A 26,486-nucleotide genomic window follows, 5' to 3' on the forward strand; every position below is an offset into this window, starting at 1 on the left:
GAAGATGATCTTTGAGGTCCCCTTCAATCCAAACCACTCTATTATGGTTCTGTGTCTGAGTAAATAAATTCCTTTGTGTATTATTGATATATCTATGAAGACAGATAAAATACCTGCTAATCTATCAGGTATAAATCACATTTTCTGTACCCAGGTGGAAGCACAGGGATGTGTTACTTCACTACAGTTTTAGTTTCCGTACTTTCAGTTGAAATCCCCTCAGTTCACTGCCAAAACCAATTGTTAATTTAACAGTTCTGCTGCAGAGAAAGAAAAGGAAAATAGAACAAATATTTAGTGCTTGTGTATGTGTCTATATATTCAGAATATTGTATATATTTCCTCTAGAATGATACTTTATTCTGTTTTATAGAGGATATCTCTGCTCCTCAGTGAGTTTTTGCTCTGTAAAAGCTGTGTAAGAGGCAGGTGTAGGTCAGGGCAAGGCCTGGAGCAGAGAAGGAAGGCTGCCATGACATCCAGACTCCTGGCCATGGGCACCGCCACCGTCCCAAGGCCACACAGGCCCCGTGTGGCTTCCACAGCGTCAGTCCCACAAGCCAAGGCTCCAAAGGAACAGGATGGGGACCCCACTGGGCTGGCCTGGGGTCTGTGGCCCTCACAAGCCTCCCCTGGCTCATGTCCAGCCCTTGGCCCACCTTGGGAGCCTCTGCTGGAACTCCTCCCTGCCCAGGTGGCTCCACGGGCACCGAGAGTCCCCGAGGTGCTTCCCACCTCCAAACACTTCCCTTTGGAGCACTCCAGCCACCTGCTCAGCACAGTAAAATAGCCAGCCCATTTAATGAGGCTTCTGGTAAAATCCTCCCTTTGAAGTCCCTCAGACCATGACAGCAATTAACTCCAGACCCATCCTCACTTCTGTTGTTTTACCTCAGATCGTTCAAGATCAACAACATCACCGAGGGTGCAAATTATTTCCCTGCAGAAGCAGTGAGGGAATGTCTCACATCCAGCGGTTCCAAAGTGACCTGACTGCAATCACAGCCACAACGTGGGGGTCCTCCAGTGTCCCTGGGCTCATCCGGGATTTTTTTAATAATGTCCCTTTTGCAGACTGAAGCCTGTAAGGAAATCCATTCTGTTTAAGACTGGCAGCATTTAGGGATGAATCTACTGTGGATATGGAGAGGGCAGGCAAGGATGGCATCACAGGACAGCCAAACACACAAATGGGATCATGAACTGTGGCACCTCTTAATGACACTGTCCCCAAGCACATCCCACTTCAGCATCACGTGTGCATATGGATATTCAAAAGCTTATTTCCACATTGCAAATTGTTTGTAACAAGGCACATTAAAAGCAAGTATGACATCAAGTGGGCTATAAATAATACAATTTTGAAAAGGAAAAAAGATCTAACTGAAATATTAGTTTCTCCACTTTAAAACTGGGAGAAATAATAAATGAGGAAGATAATGAGCAATAGATACACAACCAGAGGTCATTAGTCTAAAATTACCCTTGGAAGAAACCTCTTCAAGGTTTTCTGTTTGCTTTATTTCTGTTTCTGGCTTTTTATTTGCTTTGGGTTTTGTTTTTAAAGCGAGCAAGAATAAGGATAAAAGGAAACTAGTTCCCCACTAAAGGGCCTCCTACGGCCGGAGCGGGAAGACCTGCTGGCTCCGGGAACCTCTGCCAGGGGAGGGGACACACAGCCCCCCAAACGGGGCTGCAGACAATGATCCACACTGGTGGCAACACGGATATCACAGGGGAAACAGCAGAGGATCCAAATCCTTCCCCTGCTCTGCGTCTGAGGACATCCCCTACGCCTTGATCCGCTGGCCAAGACCGCGATTCCCAATCCCTGAGGGCAGAGCACGCCACTCCCCAGTTAAAAAGACAGGAGAAATGGTCACAACCTGGAATTCTGTGAGAAATCCCAATATTTTCCCAAGTGCAGAAGACTAAATTTTCTTAAAAGATCTCTGAAAATGTTCCTAAAATGATTCCAGCAAAGTTGAATATGGGAAAGCATTTTATGGAAATGTTCCATTTTAATGAGGTGCAGTGGGAGGCTGAAAATGTTCCAGTTGCCCAATTGGAGCAAAATATGAGGCAAAGCATTCGGAAACAGGAAAACTACATTATAAATCAATCAATAAATAAATGTACAAACAAAAAGAAAACAAGAAGTCTGAACAAACTTAAATATTTCAGCATCATCAAAACAAAACACCTCAACATTATACCAACAGAGGTGAAAGTCAAATGGTGCATTGGAACATGTTTCCTCTCAAAAATCATTATAATCAATAAAATTCCAATAGGAAATTTCTTTTGTTTTTCAGACTGGGGTTTGGATTCTGAGCTGTTGGAACAGGCTATGAATCCTTTTCCCCCAAGGAAAATTGCTGCCATCCCAACCTCCTCAGCAAAGGTGATGCAGGAGAATGGAATTGTTACTCATTCTTACTGAAGGAAATCTATGTTTTCTATAAAATTGGTGCTCTTGGCTGATTTCTCAGCAAAAATGCTTTAAGGAGAGGTAAAGCAAAGCTATTGTTACCCAGACTTTCCTCCTGTAAGGACCCATCCTACAGTGCATTTACTGGTATGCTCTGAAATACCATAAATCATTCTGACAACGTGATACTTGTCAAAATAAAGGCATAAAATACATCTTGGAATAAAATCTCCTCAATCATATTTATTTGTTTGCTCGCTGGTGCCATTTGGCTTTTCTCAGTGGGTTTCCCAGTCGTTAGGGGGAATTAGTGAGATTCTGCTGGAAAAACAGCCCCATGTGCATATTCACACACTGAATTTCTGCATCCAGCACTGTGCACTCATTCAAGAGAACTAAAAATAAAGCTTTCAAAGGACACTTCAGTTTTCCTGCTGTATTTTTTTTCCCCCTTTTCCAGCTTTTTTTCCCCATCCCCCTCGCCAAATATTCCACTAATGCTCAACGGTGGCGTGGTTTAAGGGAGTCCTGCATGGAAAGCTCCTTCAGCTGCTTAGCCCAACAGCATAAATTTGATCTCGTAATTAGTATTCAGCTCAGCATCTTGGATAGAAACCAATGTTACAGCCAAGAGGTGGTTTAAATCACATAAATCATAGATCAATGACAGAACTCTAAGCACTGGATAGATTACAAAAGTAAGCTTTAGTTAAAAATAGATTAACCATTTCCCTGCAGGAATTCCTTCAAAAAAGCCCTGAATATAAAACAAATAAAATTAAATCTGATAATTTTTTTTTCCTAATGTATGCATATACTAGATGAATTGTTCTTTCCCCTGACAGTTACACACTGATTAAAGAAATGTGTTAACATGCTATTTCAATGGAAAATATTGTAAATTGTGGGGACTTTAATTTTTTTAATGAGCCTTTAATAGCCAAAAAGTACGTCCCAGCAATATTGTGTACAGCCAGGCTTATAGCACATATCCCAGCAGCTAACAGATACTTCCTCAGCTGCTGGTTTCATAAAAAGGGCAAAAATCCTTCCCAAGCCAAGAAAAAATGTTTTTAAGGAGTGTTTTTAAAGTATTTTATGTTTTTAGTTTCACTAAGGGAGCACCCAGTTGTAGGAAGCATCACAAACCATCAGCTCTCCTGGTTAAATGCCCATCGGGGTACTCAGCATCTTGGAGGATTGTGCCCAAGATCACCAAACCATCAAGAGTTCAGGGGAAGAGGAAATATGAGGCTGAATCTCTTCTCCTTGACTAAGGAATGCAGGAGGGTTTGGCTCCTGCAAGTTCATTCTCTCAGTGTGAACCTCAGACTGAGGTGCTCCAGGATGGAGAATGACACCCAGGAATCTGCCCTGCAACCTGGGAACTGCAGATATGAATTAAAAGTGCCCTCCTGCTCCTGTACTTTGCACTGTGCTTGGCTCCCATTGGGCCACACATTAGTCAAAAGAATTTAAAAAAAGAAAGGAAGGAAAGAAAAATTGAAAACTAAAAGACTTTGCAGCGTCTGAAGGACAATTTGCATGCCTGTTTTCTTAGCTGTGGAACTGAAAGCCAGGAATGCCTCAGCAGCACCTCAGCCATTCCTCAGGCCAGGGGATTGCAGAATTCCAGCCATCAGGTCTGGAATAACATCCTCAGGTTCCTCCCGGTGACCAGCACAGGGAGAGAGCCTGGAAAACTCACATGGTCCGAGGCAGCTCCAGACACACCAGAGAGGAAAAGCAGCCTGAGCATCCTCACCAGTCCTGCCTCCTTCTGTGCCCTTTTCCAGGCTGGAAATGCAACTTCAAATTAGTAAATAAACAAGGGAGAGGAACCCAACATTTCCTACCCCTGGACTAACAAATTATCCTCGAATGGAGAACAGAAAATGCAGAATCTCACCCCAATAAAAAGTTGCACAGTTCTTCAGTGAGTAAATAACTTTTATAGCCATGATATAGTGAAGCCAAACTTCCCGATCACTGATACCTGGTTGTATATTTAACTTCCTACAGATGACAAAAATGTGAATGCAATTGGTGTTGCCACGGCTTGAATTTTAAAAAAATAAGTAATACTGCGTTTATAGACATTAACATTTGTTTTCAAATTCTCCAGCTCCTTCAAAAAGAACATTTTTAAACTTTGAGTGCTTTATGGAAATGACTACTTTCAATTTCCAAGGATTTTTTTCAGCATAAGAAGAAATAATAAAGCGAGCTTCTCGATGGTTATTTGAGGAACAACATTCAGATTTCAAAACTGGCTCCCTGTGTGATAGAAGACTGCAATATATGCAATCAAGACAGAGATTCAAACAATAATAACTAGCAGAGGCTCCAGGGCATTGCAGAACGTGTCATTTACTTCAGCCCCATTCCTTTAAACATCAGTCCTACGAGTAGTTCAGTGGAAAATAGATGGGGCTGCTCTTGTAAGTATAGACTATTCGTACAGAGAAGTTTTCAAAGGCTCTGCATTTTCCAAAGTGCTGAAAAATGCATATCAAGTTTAGTAAAACTAAAGAAGGGGAAAAAAAAAACAGGAGAGGAAAAAAGGATCTCTTGTAATACGCCAAATTGTCGGAGAGATGTCAGGGTTAATTTTTAAAGGCACATTTCCCTCCAGCAACAATTCTCTTTAATTATTTCAATGTGAAACACATTATCAGACATGTTCTTTGCCTGTTCTCAGCTCGCTGACACAAGATAGGTACAAGATGTTCCCTCTCCTCCGCCGATGCTCACACACGGTGCTGGGCACTCCGGTGCTGCCTGGAGGGGAGCGTGGGCAGCTCCTGCTGCACCTCCAGCCTCCAGCACCTTCTACCAAACCCCTGGGGCCACCTCCCCACAAGCCAAAGCACCAAAGGGAAGGAGAAGGTTGAGGAGTAGCCACAGGACTTCAGATGGTGGCCCTGGACACGTGCACCGGCACCAAGAGCAGCACAGAGCTGCAGCCACAGCAGTTTCAGGGTTATCAGGTAACTATAACACACAGGCCAGCCTTCCAGCAGGTTTGCAAGGGGGTTTTAGACAGATTTTGGGGTGTTTTTTTTCCTTTACTTTGGTGTTTAATAGTCATGTAGAATAGACAACAGGTCAGGCAAATCCCAGTGAGGGAGTTCCTGGCCCAGTGCAGCACAACGAGCTGCTGCAGGACACTGTCCTGTTGGATTCTTCATCAGGAATTTATGAGAAACACTTTATGTTCCTCCCAAGTGGGAAATGGCACTGCTCAGAGACCCAAAATAAAATATCAGCTCAAAATCACGAGGGACAGTGGTTTCAAATTTAGACATGAGGAAGGAACCTTGATCTAACGCATCGGCTCGGTGTCGCACGGCAGCGTGGTTGGTCAAGAATTCCAGCTAGGAAAGTGGATTTCTGTTTTCCCACTTCGTTTCAGACTTGAGAGATATGTATTTAAGGTTCTTCAATATGCCAGAATCACATCAATCTATTCAACCCTTGTTCTGGTGCAAGGAAAGCCTAATCCTTTTCTTGGGAGGGAAGAGGCTTCAGACCAACTCTACCAGATTGGCTGCAATCTAACGGCCTGTTTTATCCCAGCTCCAGTAAAACTCGCTATAGAGCCAGTCGTGAGATTAAAAGCTTTTTTAAGTTGCTATCTTGGGAAATTTCTTTCAAGGAAATTACTACAAAGCCTTGTTTTAGTGTGTTCCCCTACTGTGAGTCCTACTGTGTTTTTTTAATAAGGAAAGCCATCCATCCATAGAGGTGTATCCTGTTCTCCATGCTTGAGTGTCTAACAGCAGGCACATACAGTAGACACTCTGATGTTTTGCCTCTTTAATTTTCACTCCATAATGTTGGTGCCTGGTTCTCCTGACTGCACCTTTCAGAGCAGTTTAATTATGGGCGTGCACGGAATTTCGAGAGGGGATTTTCAGTGGTAACATTCAGATGTTAGGGACAAGTTTAATACAGAAAGATACCCAGTTTGGTTTTTTTTGTTGTTGTTGTTGTTGTTTTTAACCATAAAAGAAAATATTTCTATGCAGTTATCATGGGATGGAATGGGAGATAATATTACCAAGGGGAAAAAATAAAAATACTTCAAGGCTAAACCAGAAAAGAATATAGAGATGCTTCATTTAGTCTTTAAAAAATGCTTCATATGGAGATGCTTTGTACAGACATGGAAATAGTTTATATAGATATAGAGATGCTTCATTTTAGTCTTTAAGAAGACAACTTTATGCTAAATATGAAAGTATGGCAGATCCATCACCGAGCTTTCAAGCACAGCCATAGGTTTCCACCCTTAAATTCCCAACCAAATGGAAATAGCTCATTCCACTGAATTTATTAGCCCAAGGATTTTACCCCTGATTTTGATGAATTTTTTTTAATTGAGCCAAGCAGCTCCCTGATGAAAGGTTACTGTACCACTCAGATATCAGGTTTGGAAAGTTTTTTTTTGTAATAACAGGCCAGGTATAAGGTTATAAATGAGCCCTGCTCCATTGACTCCAGACAGGGTATGAAAATTGATTCAATGGAGCACCATCAGTCCTCACCAGCTGAGTATCTGTCCCTCTAATCACAACTAAAAAGATTTTCCGAGTCAATTAGAGGCTTGAAGCCTTTGCTCGCTCACACAAAATCCCTGCTAACAATGCCCTCATTTAAATCCTAACAAACTGAGCACACGCTCTGCCTGCTGCCATGGGTGCTGCTGGAGATTGAAATCCCCGCTCATCCCAAGGCTTCGGGCTCTCCCCTCGCGGCTCACGTGGGGCAGGATCACACCTGACTGCCCCCAGCCCTGACACCTTCCTTCGGTGTCTGACACAAAAATTAGCACATTCATTATTTTTGCCAAGGGGAGGGAGCACGAGCCACACGAAGCAAACATGTACCTTTGCTGCCAGAGTGGGAGTACTTTAATTTCCAAATTACACCCATAAATAAATCAACTCGCAGAAGCTGATAAATGAAAGATTATGAAAATAGTAATATCCCGCAAAATCTTGAAAGGCATCATAATTCCTCAAACAATTATCTTCTGTCATATTTGCGAGTAGCCCATGTAGTTCAAGAACAGAAAATACAAATGTGCTCCTTTAAAATTCATGAAACCACTCATTCTGTCATAAAAGCAGGCATCTTTCATGGCTACTTATTTCACACAGTCTCATAACTAATACTGACAGATACTTGGAATGCAAAAAAAAAAAAAAAAAAGGAGCGCTGGACAAAGAGCTCGAGCTGCTCAATTCTTACATTTTTATGCTTGAAATGGAAAATAAAATCATATATTATAGACGGCTGCAGAATTTCTGGTATAATTAAATCAAAATTTGTAGATAAAAATGAGATTGTACAAAGACTGGTGGTGTAGTGCTCCCAGGATTGGGCTGTGCTGCATCCATGACAACAGGATGGAAGGTTGCTTTTAATACTATTATCTTACATACCCACAGCTGAATGCTAATGCAGCTATACTGAGGAAATCAAGTTTCAGATCTGTATCCACTGAACTTACATCCACCAGGCAGGGACTTTAAAAGCCAGGCGAGCACACAAAGACCAATATTATAGCTCTGTCAACTCCCCAAAGGTCACAGATTTCAAAAGGTATACACAAATATTAATTGTCAGGTAGTTCTGTGCCGAGGAGCAGAACTGAGGCAGAAATCAGGTTTTGTGGCCATAATTCCCTGCCAATTTCAGTTTATAAAATGGAGGTGCGGAAGGAGGCAGGGAAGATTAACTGGGATCAGTTCATGTTCCCTGCGCTGACACTCGGTGACGTGTCCCTTGTGAACGTTGTGTCAGGAAGGTTTTCCCTCTTTTCCTCACTGAAGGAGATAGAAAATGTGGGAAAGCAGCTGGGCAGCCTTGTTCTCCAGCACTTCTATTGACCCAGCCTTTGGGTTGTGGACTCCCCTGGATCCCTGGCAGTGCCCAAGGCCAGGCTGGATGGGGCTTGGAGCAGCCTGGGACAGTGGAAGGTGTCCCTGCCCATGGCAGGGGGTGGAACTGGATGAGCTTTCAGGTCCTTCAAACCCAAACCTTTCCATGATTCCATCCTGGCTGAGGGACAGGAAGAGCTCCTGGTCCCTGCCTGCCCTGTGCCTGCCCATGGAGCCTCTGCTCTCCCATGGGAATCTCCAGATTTTCCCAAACTCCTTTTGCCATCACCTCCAACTTCTCAATTCATCTTGTCCTGATTTAGTAACATTTTGCTATAAAATCACATATCTACATTAAAGATACCTACTTTTGGTTATAAAATCACAAAAACATAAAAAAATGCTGATTTACTTGGGGGCAAGTGGATTAATATTCCCAAAAATTACATAGTTTTGAGCTGTTCTGTGAAATCAGGACATCCCTCTTCCTCAGTGCCAACAAAATCAACAGAGTTCTGTGAGCTCCCAGGTGAAGAAGTCCTCTCAAGCATTGCTCTACCAGAGGTGACCCCACAGCACTGATCCATCAGTGTTCTAAAGGGGAACACAGCCCCACCTGGCACTCAGGTCATTTTCAGACACCTCACACTATTTTTCTTTCTCCAACTCCTTACACTTCCAGGTGGAGAACTCCAAATGATTTGAGGTACTGACCACTCTCCTAAAATAGGTTGTAACCTGCAGTTATCCAAAACCTTCTTCTTGATAAACCATTGGTTCATACTATGAGCAATTCTTTTTCAGGTGCTCTATGAAATTCTGATGCACTGCAGGAAATTCTGATCAGAGGATCTCTGGTGCTCTGGATTTATCTCACACAGTCAAGCATGTAGACAAGTAAAAATGCCCTTTTTTGTCTGAAAGAATTCTTAGAGTTACTGTACAGGAAATAGAAATGGTAAAATAAAGAATATATAATGATTTTTTTAAAAAAAATAAAATAAACTGAGGCAACTGAGCTAAAATATTGAGAAGAGGCACTTCTGAAGGATTTGAGAATCCATCAGGACTTGCAGATCAAGCTTGTGGAGTGCAAACCCCTGCAGAAGTTCAGTTCCTAAGGGGTTTTCTCCCTTTTTTCCCTTTTTCTCCACAAAACCATGGCTTCAGTGGGGCAGCAAAAAGATTTAATAAAAGCAAAAGGGTGCAACAACAGTCACAGTGATGAAAGCCTTGGCCTCCAAGTGGCAGAATGTCAAAAAAAGTTGTAGCATTTTATGATACTGTAATTGAAAAAAGTATTAAGTTGTTAGTAGAAGTGTATTTAAGGGAAGCCCCACACGTGGATATAATAGAAAATTAATCCTCAGAGCTTAGAAAGTCCCTGAGGATGCAGAATCCATCATGAAGTTACCTCCTGTCCCAGATTTTCTTGTTGCTTGCCTCTGCTGACAACAGTTGTCTTTTCATTAGAGAATTTGATATCAATTTGCTCAGACACCAGGGGCAAGAAAGGATTTCACTTTCTTCATCCGAAAGACACTGATGCACAGAATTAGGACTTTGAACAGATGCAAGAGTAAAATGGTGACACATTCTCTAAACCCAAAACCACAGGTGGCCTCAGCAAATGGTCCAAAGCCTCTCTGGGCTGCCCAGGCAGCCACGACCCTCCCAAATTTCTGATGATTTCAGTTGGGACAACCTCCCTGGTTGCAAAGATCTCCTTCCAGGCAGCTCCTGTTTCCAAACCAGCCCCACAGAGAAATGTGCTGGTTGTTAACACCCTCCTCCAGACCATCAGAGAATAATGGGTGAGGCTGGGGGCAGCACTGGTGCCAACCTCCCTGCTCAGGCAAGGTCCTCCTGGAGCAGATGGCACAGGATCGTGTCCAGCTGCTTCTGGAATCCCATCCTCCTGCAGCACAGGGTACAGGGAGTGCCTGCTCCCAGTGCATTTCCAGGTCAAAATCCCTCAGAACTGCTTTGTCTCTATTTGGAGCATTAAATTAACTTCAGAAGATACAACAAATAACCTCAGGAAGGGGATCTAGCTCCCCTAACCTGAAAATAGAGCTGGCTGCCTTCTGCTTTTCATTCATTTCAGAGCTGCAAAAGCCGGTGGGACAAAGCACCAGGAGAAGGGATGAGGCAGCAGGATATCATGGAGGTTATTCCCACCTGACTGGGCACCTGGTGAAAACTGGGCTTCACCCAATTAGAAATATTGAAACTTTCCCACTTAGAAATGTTTTCAAAGGCTTTGACTGTTTTCTTTTTTGAACCTTGCTTACATTGAGGATTTATCACAGAAACCTTCATGATAAAATGAGCTGCCTCATCAATAAAATTGCTGTGCAATGACTGGTTCTGCCTCCACAAGGGATCTGATTTGGGTGCTCAGTGAGAGCCCAGTGGCCTGGTGACAGCTCTGGCAGGGGAGAACATCCCTGCATCTTGATGGTGGAAGGGTGGAAAATGAAGGTGGAAAGCTGAGAGCACCCCAGAGACAAACGCTGCGTTTGCCAGCAGCCACCAGAGCCTCTGTGCTCAGCACATCCCTGACCTTCCCTGATCCCTCACACCCAGCACAGCCCTGCCAGGGTTTGGACTCAGCCATGCTTCTAATAAGGCACAAAACCACGTTATTTTTATCAAAAGGCTCAGGGATCAAACTGAGACAAGCAATTTATTCCAACAGAAACCAAGGCATCACCTGAGAATATTCGCATGGAAGGTTTCTCTCCAAAAACGGGGAGCGAAAGGAAATGCAAAGCCATCAGTTGTTGCTGTTCCTCCATCATATTTTATCATATTCCTTTGATGCTCCAGTGAGGTTCCTCACCCTGAACCCCCCTGTCAGGCTGGAAATTCAGTAGAAGATGTAAAAACCAGCCTGAAAATCTGTGAGACACCAGGCAGAGCTTCCCCTCAGCTCAGCTGCTTCACTGCCCTCACCTCAGCTTCAGCAGAGACTGAACACGAGACCCCCTTTCTGCCCACAAACCCCACTTTCCACCCATGGGGAAACTCTAAATACTCCTATTTTATCCCACAGTCACTTTGCAACACGGCAAACACCCAAAGCCATTAATCCAGCTACTTCTTGTCCTCACAAGCAGCCCTGATCCAGGATGGGCTCCTTGGGCAGGACAGGGAGTGATGATCCCTGTAGTTGCAATAAAACCAACTTGTTCTCTGCCATACTTGAATAATCTGGGCAGGCAGGCCTATAATAGACTAAATATTTTTATTGCATGTTTTAAAAATAGAGATATGCTCTGGCCATGGTTCTTTAGTGTTTATTTCAGCAAAATTCTGAGGTAATGTTTGTTACAAAAAAATCCTAGGATGGTATGGTTTGGAAGGGACATTAAAGCTCATCAATTTCAACTCCCCTGCCATGGGCAGGGGCATCTTCCACCAGACCAGGTGGAAAAATCACATTCCCTTAGTCCAAGAGTTTTCCAGTTGTCAGCAGTTAATGCTGCCTTCAATCAGGTATTCAATTTTCATTTTAAATGATCTCTCTCACGTTTTGCTCTTTTTCTTAAACAGATATTCCTGTTTGGCCAAAGACACACCAAAACCCATTTGGATTTCTGTTAGTAGGACAGAGTTTTTACCAGACAGGGAGTTACAGGAACAGAACTGGCTGCTCGGGCTGAGGCTGCACTGAAAAATGCCCTCCATAAACCTGACACTGGCATTGTTCCAGCCAGAAAATCCCAGTCAGACCCTGTGAACATGGAAATTCCCGGGTTCCTCATCTCTCTGTGCCTGCAAAAGCAGGCACTTGTTGCAGGGAGCTCCTGCACTCCCAGCACCAGAGCCTTCCCCACCGTCTTCCTCTCCCCTTTTCTGGAAGCGAGCTCAGCTCAACTCAACCTTTGCTCAGCCACTTCTGATACACATTTCTCATTTTCTCCAATTTTTACAGTTCCCTGACAGGCTTTTTCTCAGCAGCATTTGCAGGGTGGGCAGGGCTTTCCCTCCTCCTCCTCCTCCTCCTCCTCCCTGGCAGAGAGCCCATCTGGCATCCATGTGGCAGCTCTTGCTAAGCGGGATCTGGCGGAAAAGTGCCACATTCCCAGTGGCAATCCCGGCCACACCAGCACAAGGACACACAGGGAAATCACTTCCAGACTATTTTATTTTTATTTTTTTTTCCCTCCCCAAAGTATGGAGCATCTCATATGCATAAAATCTCATTTTCCTGCAACTCACAGTGGGGACACTCTCTGCATGGGGCTGCAGGGATGTCGGTTTTAAACCTCTCCAAAAGCTTAAGGTCTTGCCTAAATTTAGCTCAAGGTCCTGCCTAAGCTCAGCTCCAGCTGCATCATTCAAGGGGCTCAGTGCACAACACTGATGAAAAGAGCAGGGAGAGCACATTTGCTACACCAAGTTACCTCTGTTAAAAGCTGTTTGGGTTTAATCCATCCCATTTAGGAGCCTTTGTGTTACAGGGGGAAGGGAAACTATACAAACAGAGTTGGGGAAAAAAAATAAAGCATTGCTCACATTTTTTAAAAGTTGCCTTGGGCAGTTATAAGTTACATAAAGTTGCTCCTGTTCCTGTTGTAGTTATGCCAAAGTTATCTGAGGTGACGGGCAAAAAGTGACAGCTCCAAACTCGGGAAAGAAAAGTTCCCAAACGGGGCCTTTTCACATGCACAAAATCAGAATATCACCAACAGCCTGCAAATTCAGACATGACTTCACGATTTCCTAGCAATCGTGGAGATTACTCTAATATTTTTTACAAAAAAATATAAAAAATACTTAGATTTAAAATCAGAACGATAACTTGTAGGTAGCAGAATGTGAAAGAAACTGTTCTTGTTTCCAATAATTGCAATCATGAACTTCACTTAGCTTGACACTTGTGTAATAATGTGAATATTTAGCTTTTCTGAGTATTTATTCCCTAAACCCATGACTTCTAGAAATCCTTCAAAATCTATCACTTGAGAAAGAGAAGTTAAAATGAGAGATATTCTGGGGAAAATTACTCCCTTTTCTTAACATTCTTCTTCCCCCCACACACACATTCCCAATTTCCCACACACATCTTTAAGGCACGGCAATGCAAGTTTTCAGGAGCTAAATCTACGAGAGAAATCAAAAAGAGAGGCTATTTTAAAACAATCAAGACAAAAATAAAAGTCATCCTTAACTAAATACAATGGCAAAAAGTTGGACATCTTTTGTGTCTTTTATGAGCGACAGAGAGAGGAATGATTAAAAATGTACCAAGAGCCCTGAATGCCATTTTACTGTCATTTCCTTTGATTAACCTTCACCTGACCTCAATCCCTAAGGCAATTTCAGTTTCTTTTTGTTCTTCCATTTAAATTCTCCACTCCAGCAGGTGAGTACAGCCCCGTCACTGCAGATTGGTTTGGGGGAGGATTGCACAGAAATATTGGGGTTTTTTTTTCCCATGGAATCATTAGCAAAAACCTTAACAGGGATATTAACGGGTCACATTTACTCCAAAAGTGGGATTTTTTTATAATCCCTGTGGAATTATGGATATTTTTTTTATTAGGTATTAATTAAAACAGAGTTGAACCAGTCACACCAGTTCCCACCAGTACAGGAACTTGGTGCTACTGGTCCACCAACCACATCATGCTGGAAATTCTCACATCTGCAATATCTGCTTCCACCTGATTTATAAATGTGACATTCCCACCGGAATAGGGGGAGGGAAAAAAACCCCAGCATGAATAAAAACTTTAAAAATAGATTATAAACACTTGGCAGAAGGAATAGGTCCAGTGTTTGCACAGGAATCCTACATTGCAATTTTTTCTTGCTTTAAAACCATTTTCCAACAGGTTTTGTGATCTCAGGGGTTGAGCAGAAATCATGGAATGCTGCATACTTAGACTCCGTTCTTTAAGTGTTGATGGGATAACTAAAAAAAGGACAAAGTGGGATTCAGGACAAAAAAAGGACTTGATGGTCTTAAAAGTCTTTTCCAACTAAACATTTCCAGGATTCTCTATCTACAAAAATCCTGTAACATCTGTAAATTATGCCTGGTGATGAAATATTGAGGAAATTTTTGACCTATTTACTACATCACAGACTGATTTAAAGGATAAACCATCCTCATCCAAAGGAATTTGTGTGATGCTGAGGCTTCTGAGGGCACATTTTTAATCTCTCAGCAAAAGTTATGAGATTTAACAGTTAAATTAAGCCTAGAACCAAAGTGCTTAGTTTCAGCTTGTGCCACTCTACCAGCTTACCTTGGGATGAAGAGATTCTTCACCACACGTGGCCTTTGTTATCAACCCAGAATATATTTTATTCCATAAACAGAAGTTATGGATTCAATGTAGGCTTTGGTGGCCCCTGCTGTCAGCCCAAAGTGTGATCTGACTGGATTCATAATATCTCAGCTCCATATTGTTCTCTCTAGGGGAATTTCAGGACAAAAAAATGAAATAAAATTGTCCCAAGCTGACACAAACCTCAGCATTTCTATCAAACCGTCAGGCAAAAAAAACCTAAGTTTGGAGTAACTGAAATTTTTGTAGGGATGAATCATTTTGAAATGTTTCATTTCTTCTGGCCTTCCTAATTTTCATTTTCTTGCTACCTGTAGATAAAAATTGAGACTAAACACAGACCTGTTGGGTTCCAAAATGGTAAAATAGGTTACCCTGGCAATTTCCAAACTCTGTTGTTGTAAGGAGGTGAACTCATGAACTCTGATCCTCTCCTGGTCGTGATTTTACTCTCCACAAATTGGCCCTTCCTGAGAACATGAAGGAGTTACAACAAAAAAGTCCTGTAGATCTCAGTCATGAACCTTTTATGATCTCAAATGTTTCACAGTACTCATAAAACACTTCATAGACACTCTTAAAATTCAAGTTTCTTCTCCTGCTCTTATCCGAGCTGCGTTTCCTTTGTGCTTGTGGACACACCCGGCTCTGGGCTGTGAAATCCAGGAAAAATCCTGCCCAGTTTTCCATCCCAACATCTCCACTGGCTTCTCCAGTGAAAATCCAGGAAAAATCCTGCCCAGTTTTCCATCCCAACATCTCCACTGGCTTCTCCAGTGAAAATCCAGGAAAAATCCTGCCCAGTTTTCCATCCCAACATCTCCACTGGCTTCTCCAGTGAAAATCCAGGAAAAATCCTGCCCAGTTTTCCATCCCAACATCTCCACTGGCTTCTCCAGGAACGTGCCCAGCTCCTGAGTGACAGAGGCACTCACCTGAGAGAGCAGCAGGCTCAAGTGGAGGAAGGAGGGGATCGGAAAGCGCCTCGGGGAGGGAGGTCAGGTGAAGGTTAATCGAAGGAAATGACAGTTTGATGGTATGCACAGCCCTGCAGATCACATGTGGGCATTTTGCTGGGAAATATTTAACTGTTTTATCTCTATTTAGGAAGAAAGCAGAGTAAAGTGCACGAAAATGCAGGAGAAGACGGGGATGCCTCTTAGCCTGGCACGGGTGGGATGCAAACATTCCAGCTGGGAGGCAGAGAGAGCCAAAAGTACCAATTCTTCACTTGGTTCCACTCACATCAAACATTTCACTCCCATAAAACACAGCACAGTGGCTGGGAACACAGGGAAATTCAATAAACCTCTCATTTACCTTGCTCCCATATTTATCCCAATATTTATTACTCTTCTCCCAAAACAGGTGCTGGAGCTAAGAAGGGAAACTTTGTGGAAGCCTCAAACTTATTTGTGTTTTGCAATAAACTTGGCTTGGCCACATTCCTGCCTTATTTACATTTCCTTTCCAACAATTTTCATGCACTCTGATTTTTGCCTTCAAGAGCTCTTTCCAAACCTGATTTTAAGCTTCTGTGCAGGTGGAAAGGGATTTTTAAATACTGTCTCCTCAAATATTTAATCATGAAATTTACTCTCGTATTTGTCCTCAATTAATTGGGGAATTAAACCAATACCACCTGACTGATCAATCACAAATACATAACACAGCCTGAATTCTGATTTCTTCTTTTGATTAATAAAAAAAACCCCAATGAGTCACTAGAAAAACTCTGACAACTATTTTTTCTTCATTCTTCCTACAGAATAAGAGGCAAAATTCACTGAGTGAATTATTAATTCTGAGTTATTCATCCAGCCCTACTAAAAACTAATCTGTTTCTTTTTTTTAAGCATCAAAAAGGTCTTTCAAATGGAGGTTGGAATAATGAAATATGGCAGCAGATCTTGAAACGTGCCCTTAGCCAGGCTGCAGATATGGAAAAGGTTACGGAACCAGAGTTATTAATCCCCATCACTCTGACAATTGATTTTGAACACAGTCTGTTGGAGTCTTTATAATGCAAGATCATAAATGTTCAGAACTAATTTATTGCTCTTTGTTCCACCTGGCAAAAACACACTGTCAGATTGAGTTGTGTTGATGCAACGACGCAGATGAGGATTTAGGTGGTATTTTTATCCACATTTGTAAATTTGTTTGCCATACCTGTGTGTGGTTAGAAGAAAAGGATTTAGAAACATTCATGAAGGAGTTAAAAATGTCCACAAGGGAGCAAAAACAGAGGACAAGGCTATGCTGTTCTTCACAAATGGGAAATGTTTGCACAAATAGTCATACATTTGAAATTTAATGGGGAAAAGACCTTGTTTGAATTTGTCAGTATTGATATTTTTGGTTTGCACCCTGTTCCCTGGTATCTCTCAGATTTCCATAAGCAAACGGGTAAAAACGTTTGCTTTATTCACATATTAACCTCCACACCAGGCAAGGATTCCCCACACACCAACGAGGGAGACACAAAACCTTTTGTGGCTTTTCCCTTTTTTTTCAATCAATCTTTTTGAAGCCTGGACCAATTCCATTCATCCCAAAAATTCCTCAGTTTGTCTCTTCTGCTTGCAGCAGTTGCCACCACTCCTGCCCATGCCAGGGAAGTGCCAATCCCAAAGAGGGACAAGCCAGGAGAGGAGGGGAGAAGGATCCCCTTTATAGGGACATAAAACACTCATTTGTAAAGATTAAGGGGTTTTGAAGCATCAAAAAGAATACATTACAAGAAATCTTATTTTAGTAATAAAATCCTGTCCCACAGACCAAGAATTCCATAAAAGATGAATTACCAGGCTACCAAAGCCCTACGGAAGCAGGGAGCTGAAATACGAAAAATAGAGATGGGGAAGAAAAACAAAGGAGCTTTTCCACATCAAAAATGATCCTATCCCAACGTCTCCAAAGTGTTTTTCCTAAGTAGAAAGACAAACTTGTAAAATTACCATTCTTTTCAAAATAACCACAATTCCTCTTTAATAACACTTTTCCCTCTTACGGATTTTACAGTCCAAGAATATAAACTTTGTCCTTCCATAATCTGGGGGCAGAATCATTTAATTGTCCTGGCAAGTTTATTCCTTTTGAATTCTTATTTTTACCACGATTATGAACTAGGAGAGCTGTGGCTGCATGCTTAAACTGCTGCATTCAAGAGTTGTAGGCATCTGTATGATATTGAAATTAATTTCCAGTATAAAACAGTTAACAGAATAACCCTAGATAAAGGCAAATATAATATTAATTCCATTCTTTTTGTTGGCAATGTTGTAAAGTCCATTGCTCAAGTAAAGAGCACTTTGCTGAGCCAGATACAAATTAATTTTAACATTCTTCTTCAAATAGGAATTTTAAAAGTCAAGTAAAGGCTGCAGTAGCTTTGAAACATTTCGGTGATTGTTTTAATTACCTTTCATAGAACTGTGAGGCTGCAGAGGGAGGGGTGCAGAGGGAAGGGAGAACAACACCTGGCGTATTAACAGTCGTTTTTTCTGACATAAAGAAGAAAAAATACTTTCCAAGCCCTCAGACCAACAAAAAGCTCAACAAAGTCAACACAGTTTGGGGTTTTGTCAGCGCATTAATGTTGTGATTTTATCCTGGACTACGTGTTCTTATTCTGTCAATAACAACTTTCACTGTTAAATAAACCCACCAAATCTCCAAACATTAAATATATGAAATCTGACAGCTTTAAAGCTTGTTTTTCCACCCAAAGCTGATGCACACGTGGGGTTTCTTTCCAGGGTCTGGCTCTATAGCAAATAAAGGTCGCTTCACTTTTACCACAACTACACAAAAAAATAAAAATAAAAAATAAAATAAAAAAGTATATTTTTTTGTCATTCCAACCCCAAATAGAATTGGAAACTGGAGGTTACTGTGACTCCTGCTGGCCTTTGACATCCAGCACCTCGGGAATCAGCAGTGCTGGGGGAAAAAAGCCCCCTCGGATGCGGAGTTGTCATCCCCACCCTCCATCTGTGGCCGTGCTGGGAGGAAGTGCTGACCCCATCATTCCACCGTAAACACTGCCGGAATCAACAACAACAAATCCAGAAATGAGAAAGGAAACGGCGTGTCAGGAGTCAGGTCAGCCCATTTTATTTGCACATGTGTCAGTAAAGATAGAAGGAATCGCTGAATTAAATTAAATCAAAGCAAACCTGCTAATTAAAACAGCTAAAATTATGTTTGTGAAGATGTGTGACTGGTTTCCTGCTTATCTGCAAATAAGCCTCCCCATAATATAAACATGTTTCTATCTCCACTTCATTTATAATAAGTCTTTAGGCAGATTGTAATTAGTATTTTGAGTTTCTAATAGAAGATCTATTGTGCTGCTGGAGCAATATTTTTCCTGACCATCAAAACACTGATTATTTCTGCATCAGTCTCAAGGGTTCTCACCTGTTCTTCTCATGCTGGTCAAAGTCTTGCATCCAATTTATCAGAATCAAATTGGGTATTTGTCTGAACACCACCGTCTTCAGAACATATTGCTTGTAGTTAACCACTGTATTCAACTCCACCTACAAGCCAAACCAGAAATTATTACCAGTTCTGCTTGAATTTATCCTGTAGCTGGATTTTCATTCAACATTTAAAGAACTATCATGATAGGGAATAGAAAAACTGCGTCAAGCAGAAGTTTTGAATGTAAAAAAATGGTACTATTTACAAAAATCAACTTTTTGTTTCTGTTTTACTTATTCCCAAGTTTGCAGTGCATAATTTTATACAAACCCAATTACATAGCTCAGTGATTTACTGGCAAAGCTGGCCAGGAGAAAATTATCTGGCTTTAGCTAATGTGTGTGCCTATTTACAATCAAAACAAACCCAGAGAAAATTGCAAAATGGCCACAGAGAAAAAAAAAAAAAAAATAGTCACGTCAGAAATGCACCAGAGGTGACACAGTTTGCAAGCCGAAAAAAAGTTCACCTTGTATTTATTATTTCACTAGATGAGCAACAAACTGTGGTTATGGGTAGGGATTCAGCCTCTCAGAGCATGCAGTATTTATTTATTTCAGTATTTACCTTGAAGCCTGGCTGGGGTTCAAGGTTTGGAAGGTGTGGTGTTTTCTTTTGGCTCTTTCCATCATTTTTTTAGGGATTACTTTGCACAGTTTTGTGGGCTCTGTTCACCGGGATTGCACAGCTGTGTACAGCTCCCCTGGCTCTGAAAAGGGTTTGGGATGCAGGTTTGGGATGCAGGTTTGGGATGCAGGTTTGGGTTTAAGGTTTGGGATGCAGGTTTGGGATGCAGGTTTGGATACAGGGTTTGGATGCAGGGTTTGGATGCAGGTTTAGGATGCAGGGTTTGGGTGCAGGTTTGGGATGCAGGGTTGGGATGCAGGTTTGGGATGCAGGTTTGGGTTTAAGGTTTGGGATGCAGGTTTGGGATGCAGGTTTGGATACAGGGTTTGGATGCAGGGTTTGGATGCAGGTTTAGGATGCAGGGTTTGGGTGCAGGTTTGGGATGCAGGGTTGGGATGCAGGTTTGGGATGCAGGTTTGGGTTTAAGGTTTAGGATGAAGGTTTGGGATGCAGGTTTGGGATGCAGGTTTGGGATGCAGGTTTGGGTTTAAGGTTTGGGATGAATGTTTGGGATGCAGGCTTGGGATGCAGGTTTGGGATGCAGGGTCTGGGATGCAGGTTTGGGATGCAGGGTTTGGGATGCAGGTTTGGGATGCAGGTTTGGGATGCAGGTTTAAGATGCAGGGTTTGGGATGCAGGGTTTGGGATGCAGGTTTGGGGTGAAGGGTTTGGGATGCAGATTTGGGATGCAGGTTTGGGATGCAGGTTTAAGATGCAGGTTTGGGATGCAGGGTTTGGGATGCAGGTTTAAGATGCAGGTTTGGGATGCAGGGTTGGGATGCAGGGCTCCAAGGCCACAGAGCCGTGTGCACATCCCAGTAACAGAGGCTGAGTATATTTTGGGATCTTGGAGATGAAAATCATAACCAGTAACTCTGCAATAACATCTGGGTGTCATTTCTGCTGACAAATCCTATGGTTTTTGTTGTTGAAACATTTCTGACCCAACACAGAACGCCTTGAGGGAAACACAGGATCTTTTTTCATTCATAGCAAGTGAAATTTGTAAGACAAAAATACAAACAAAACCTTCAGTGTTTTTTAAATCACACCAGCAATTCTTTCAGATTATTGTATGATTTTCCCTGGCACTTGGCACAACTCTTCAGTCCGAGATTTTGCTGGACTTGGCCCAGAGTTAATTTACTCACTCACCTCCAAGCAACAGCTTCCTAAAAATACAGTAAATTGCAAATATGCTAAACCCTGAATTTTGCTGTAATTGCATGTGCCAGCACTAAGTCCTGCATCAATAAGAAACCCCACTGATGTCAGCAGGACTTGTGACAACACAAGATTTTCCCTCCCTTCAGTACAGCTCTGAAACTGGATCCTGGGCAAGCATATTTGAGTTATGTGGATTATATGTGATTAAGCAGATTTGGATTAAGTCACAGCAATGGCTGTCTCCTCGAGAACACCCTGTTGGGACCACACTGATGTGCAGTAATCAGGGTGACCTTACAGACTTTTACAGCCCAGAGCAAACTCTGAACAACTTCAGTGAACAGGGATTTTCTTTTTAGCTCTGCAAAGACCAGGTTGCAAAATGGAAGGAGTTAAAATGCTGCTGTCCTGGTGAAGAGTTTCCATGTTTTGAAATTATGATTTGGTGTCAAAGAGAAACTTTTCTTGCAGGGGAAGCCAATCTCAGGACAACTCCTTGAGCTCATCAGGATGGAAAACACGGCTGCCTGTGCCTTGTCCTGACATGCAGGAAAATTCAAATAAAGGAGAACGATGTCTGAACACAGAAATCCACCAAAATGCCACCAAATCCTTTCTCACCTTCCACTGGGTCACTGCACTATCTCACTTCAGTTTTATAAAATTTCCCTATGAAACCTTACTTTTATTACTATGGTTATTCTTCATTTAACCCCAAAATAAAATCTATAATTGCTTATATAAACGTGCAGTAGGATTAACCATAAACAATAGAAACTGATTTCTTCCTCTCTGGAGGACACAGCTGAGGACAGAACTTGGTGAAATGATTCTCTACAGTAACTTCCAGCTCACCAGAGCTGAAGCTGAACTCCAAATGCTTCACACAATTCCAGTTTTCTGGAATTCTTCGATACTTCAGCAGCTTGGGAGCATCTGCCCCGTGGATGCTGATACACAGCCTCATATCTAATATGGGGAACTTCTGGCAAATGCAGCTACAGAGGTCATGAGGGAGGGAGGAAAAAAAGGCCTAACGGATATAAAAAGAGCCAGGTTGCCAAATTCTGAGGGTTTGGCAGAGTAACAGAGATAAAGTAATCAGCAGCACAGCTTTCCTGCACCGAGGCTTTCCGAGTCCCATGCAGAACCCTGTGTCTGCCTCCTTTGGATTAAGCAGCCCGGGAGTTCCTGGATCCATAGATAACATTGAAGAGAAAAAAAAGGAGAACAAGGGAAAAGTAATGGGAATACTTTTGTGAAGTTTGCCTCAAGTTATCCAGCAGCTCAAAAAGGTTTTTAGCCTAAGATACTTTGTAAAATTTTCCAAAGGCTTGGAAAGGTTTGGGGGTGGGAAGCTGTTACATAATCCCTTAACACCTCCAAGAGTTTGCCCTGCTTTCTCTCCCGCTTGGACACCGTAGTAAACATTGTGCTCTGAACCTCTGGATTCACATTTGAGCTGAAGGACTTGGCTTAAGCAGCCAAGCTGTGGTGAAGCCACAGGTCTGGAAACTTCCTCCCCTTTAACATCCATCCTCTCCCACCCCGTCCTCTCCTCCACCAAGGACATTTTTAGTAAGATTGCTCTGCAGCTAATTACATTGCCATGGCATCCAAGTACCACACAGTCACGAGACCTTCTTCTTTTAACAGCCCTTGGGTTTGCAGAGAGGAGTTCATGGGGAAACAGCCCTATATTTGGAGAGCTGAGGCAGCGGGTCAGTGCCTTTGCCCTGCCAGGGAAGGGCTGCCCAAGGGTGCCAAGGCAGCCACGTGGCCACCAACTTACCCAGCCCTGTGCCCTCACAGCTGCTCCAGGAGGCAGCTCTGGGCTTCCAAGAGGAACCCTTGAGTAAACAGCACCAAATACCACTCACCAGGTGCCCTCTGCAGCCTCCAGCAGCCCTCAGAGCAGTGCCAGGCTCGGTGGTGGCCCCAGGCTCTGGCCAGGCTGGGAGGTGCTGGGGCAGCCTGGCCCCAGGCAGAGCTCACCCTGCACAAGGAGAGGGGGATACCCACGCTGAGCATCACAGCCTGTGGCTCTGTTTTCTCTGCACCAAACACATTCCTGTGGCAAACCTCGGGGAACCTGGGCTTTTAACAGGGCTGTCCTCACCAGTCCTCTTGTCCAGGCTGGGGCTGGATTTGCACTGTGTGTATCCACAGGGTGTTCCCTGACTCCGAGTTTCCAGGATTTCCCTCGTGTCCTCACTCCTGTGACCTTGCCTGGAACCTGACTGGCCCGAGACAGCTCCTCTGATCCCTTTCAGCTCTTCAAGAGCAGAGCACTGACTTGAAGATCTATTTTCCCCATGCTATTCCTCTCCACAGAACCGAATTACTCCTTATTTCTGATTTCTCTCACCAGTTTCCCTCATCTGTTTCCATTTCCTTCCTCTAACAGATTCTTTAGTCACGTCTGTGCTACTGGAAGAGTTTGGTCATGACTTACTGCAGCCTGGTGTTTATTTGCCTGTTACTGCTATTAGATCAGATGAAACCTGTGTGTTATCTTTGGTGTCACCACTTCTCACCACTCTCATATGCAAATATTCCTTGCACAGCATTTTCATCAGGTAATTATTTTAAAAAATCTATATAAATATATAAAATAATATATGAAAGAACCACAACAAAACCTGGAGCAAGGGGATTAAGCCCCACTCATGGAAAGCACAGTCCCACCTCCAGCCACTCCACCAGTACAAGCTCTATGAGGGAAACAGGCTCAACCACAGCAGTTTGACAGGCTCCTAATTTATTCAATTAACAATAAACTCACAGTACTGCGTCCTGAACCTGTCAGCCAGCTGAACTGAGACAACCAGCTGAATACTAAAATCTATTCTGCCACTGAGCTACCTTGGAGCTGAGGGCTGCTAAAATGGAGAGTGGACCCAAAGTAGCCACGAGAGAAGGACTTTGGCCAAAGGTTTGACTCGCTGGTGAGCTCACAGAGGTGACAAAACTTGTTCCATCCTGTGCCAAAAAGCCATGGACGCCACATTGTCAGTCTGCTTTACATCACTCAACATGCAATACTTGCTGTGGCAGACAGATTAATTAATAGAGATAACAGAAACAGTAGTATATAATCATAAAAGAGAGAGCTGAAACCACAAAGGACTACAGCTTCGCTATGGCACAGCAGTGATTTCTTTTTTTAAGTGTCCAGTCCCTTTTCAACAGCATTTTTAGAGGAATAGCAGTCAGCCAGATACAGCCACGGATAATCAGTGGTGGATAAAGAAAACCCTTCTCCTGACAATCAGCATCTGCACTTTAAGCTACAGAAGAAACAGCTGCCTCGCTGTTCATTAGAGAAGGGATTTGCCAAACACCCTCCCTGGTGCTCTGTTATGCAAGGTAGTACGATGTGTGTTCTCTCCTTCCTCAGAGATGGAGCCTAAAAGCATCCGTATTTAGTCCTCCCATCCCCCTAAATCTTCTCCACAAAGGACACTGTCACCACCAAAGCTCTGCAACAAGGATCGTTTATATATCTGACAACCTTTAAACCCCCAAAGAAAGGGAGAGGGAAGCGGTAAAGCTCTCTGAAGAGCTCTTTGGTGGAACAAGCAGAATTATGAGCAGCAGGAGAAATATGAGTAATTAAGACAACAGTATATCTATATCTTACAGCTGACAGAGTGAAGCTGCAAGTTAGCTCTGGGCAAGATGTTAGCAGAGGAAAGAACTGAGCAGCCTGTTTCTAATGTTAGTGTTGAAAAGCCAGCCCAGGAAAAAGGCTAAAGGGACAATTTCATTAAAAAGAAGGAAGTAGGCTGGATTAAGAGAGCAGTTAGATGCAGACTTGTAACATTAAAGGAGCAGGTCAACAGCTCTCTGTCACAAGACAAGCAATCATTTGGGGAATCAGCCGATGTGCCACTCTTGCTGTGCTTAAAAGAAAACGCTCTTAAATATCTATGGGTGGCTTATACAGAAAATTAATGCTGGGGAATTGCAGCACGGCACAAAACAAAGCTCTGGGGGGCACAAAGGCTGCAGGAGAGCAGAGCACAGCAAGCCAGGATGTTTGCCACCAAACAGCCCAGAGCAGGGGCTGGTTTCAGGCAGCGGGCGCTGAGCAGAGCAGGCATGGTGGCCAGGACACTGCTCTGGCTCCTGCCTGTCCCTGCACTGGGAGGGCTGAGCCGGGGCTGGAACCAGCCCAGGGAAGGGCTGGACCTGCTCCCACAGCACAGCCCCTCTGACAAGTGCATCCACTGGATTTGAGTCCTGCCCTGGCCCCCAACGCTCCGCGTGCTCCAGCGATTCCCAGCTGGCAGGACGGCCCTTTGTGGCTCCAGCAGCATGGTTTATGGCAGCCCCGGGGCTGTGTTTTCCATCTAGGATATATAAGTGAATTAGTGGAAAATTCGAGCTTACACAAATCACAGAGCCAATGCACAGTTTGTCATGGCCAGGCAGCCTTTTCTCCAGGCTGAATCCACAGCCACGGGGCACGGGGAAGAAACCGGGGGCTACATCCACGGGTCCTGAGCCACGGCTGGGTTTGGAGCTGGGAAGTGCTGCCAGATGAGAGAGAAGGAGGGAAAAAGACCAAGGGCAGCTCCCCCATCCTCACAGACTCATGATGTGGCTGGTGCAGTCACCCAGGGGTCGCGGAGCAGGAGGAGGACGTGGGGATGTTGGGAAGGAGCCTCCCAGGCTCCATCTGCACGAATCAGGAGATGGGAATTACCCCCAGTGCAACATTTGCAACAGGAGAAATGGCAGAGGGGCTGCTCCAGACTCCCATTATTGGAAACAAGAGCAGCATTTACCCAAATGATGAGAGCTGGAGCCCAGGCAGAGCCAAAGGGCACCAAACGAGGGTCACCAGCTGCAAGTGCTGCTGCCACCCAAGGAGAGGAGCTCCAGCCTGCAGCAGGTACCAAAACCTCTCGCTGTGGCTATCAAGGGATGGTCCTGATGTGTCTCTCCCAACATTTAGGACGTCCCAGCTGGCTGAGCTCCTTCCTGCTGTGGCTCTCTTTATTTGCACCTACAAGCCCCAACACTTCTCAAGCACCACCCTATCAACACTACCAAAACTGATTTAGATAAAAATACACCTGGAATAGATGTTTCACAATGAAGCACAGCACAGGTATTCCCTATCTATTTTCCTCTCCTTCTTTCTCATGGATTATGCCATTCCTGACCATCCCATCACTTACTTGAAAGGATGAGGGTTTAATTCCTACACACAATTCTCTGCCATTTTTTTCTACTATAAAGAAGTGAGTGGGGCTGTGCAAGGAGCCTGGGCACCCTTTCCTACACAAACCAGCATATTTCAAACCACAAACTCTAATGACTCCTTAAAATACACATTTATATTCAGCCCATAAATCAAAACAGAAAGACAAATCCTGCCTGGAGATCGAAATCCTCCTGTGTAGCTCCGTTCCATACCCAAGGTGTCACAGTGCCTGTGGATTTCTGCCTCTTGCACTGATTGAGAGCACCAGAGGACAGAGCCCTTAGAAACCTCACAAAATTCTCACTTTCCCAAGCAACACAGTGCAGATAAAATTGTTGTTTTGTTGACTTGCCAATGAGCTG

The 26,486-nt window shown here is 43.4% G+C and overlaps 1 long non-coding RNA gene across 7 annotated transcripts in view; it reads right to left on the reverse strand.

Annotated features, from left to right (window-relative positions):
• The window catches only part of LOC131583685 (uncharacterized), an 87,837-nt gene that overhangs the window by 43,010 nt on the left and 18,341 nt on the right, over positions 1 to 26,486 (reverse strand). For all 7 annotated transcript variants that reach the window (XR_009278573.1, XR_009278571.1, XR_009278570.1 and 4 more), the window contains one exon: positions 19,050 to 19,171. This is a non-coding gene — a long non-coding RNA (uncharacterized LOC131583685). The remainder of the gene's footprint in view (positions 1 to 19,049; positions 19,172 to 26,486) is intronic.

This window comes from Poecile atricapillus, chromosome 12 (genome assembly GCF_030490865.1).
Source record: "Poecile atricapillus isolate bPoeAtr1 chromosome 12, bPoeAtr1.hap1, whole genome shotgun sequence".
NCBI classification, from domain to species: Eukaryota; Metazoa; Chordata; class Aves; order Passeriformes; family Paridae; genus Poecile; species Poecile atricapillus.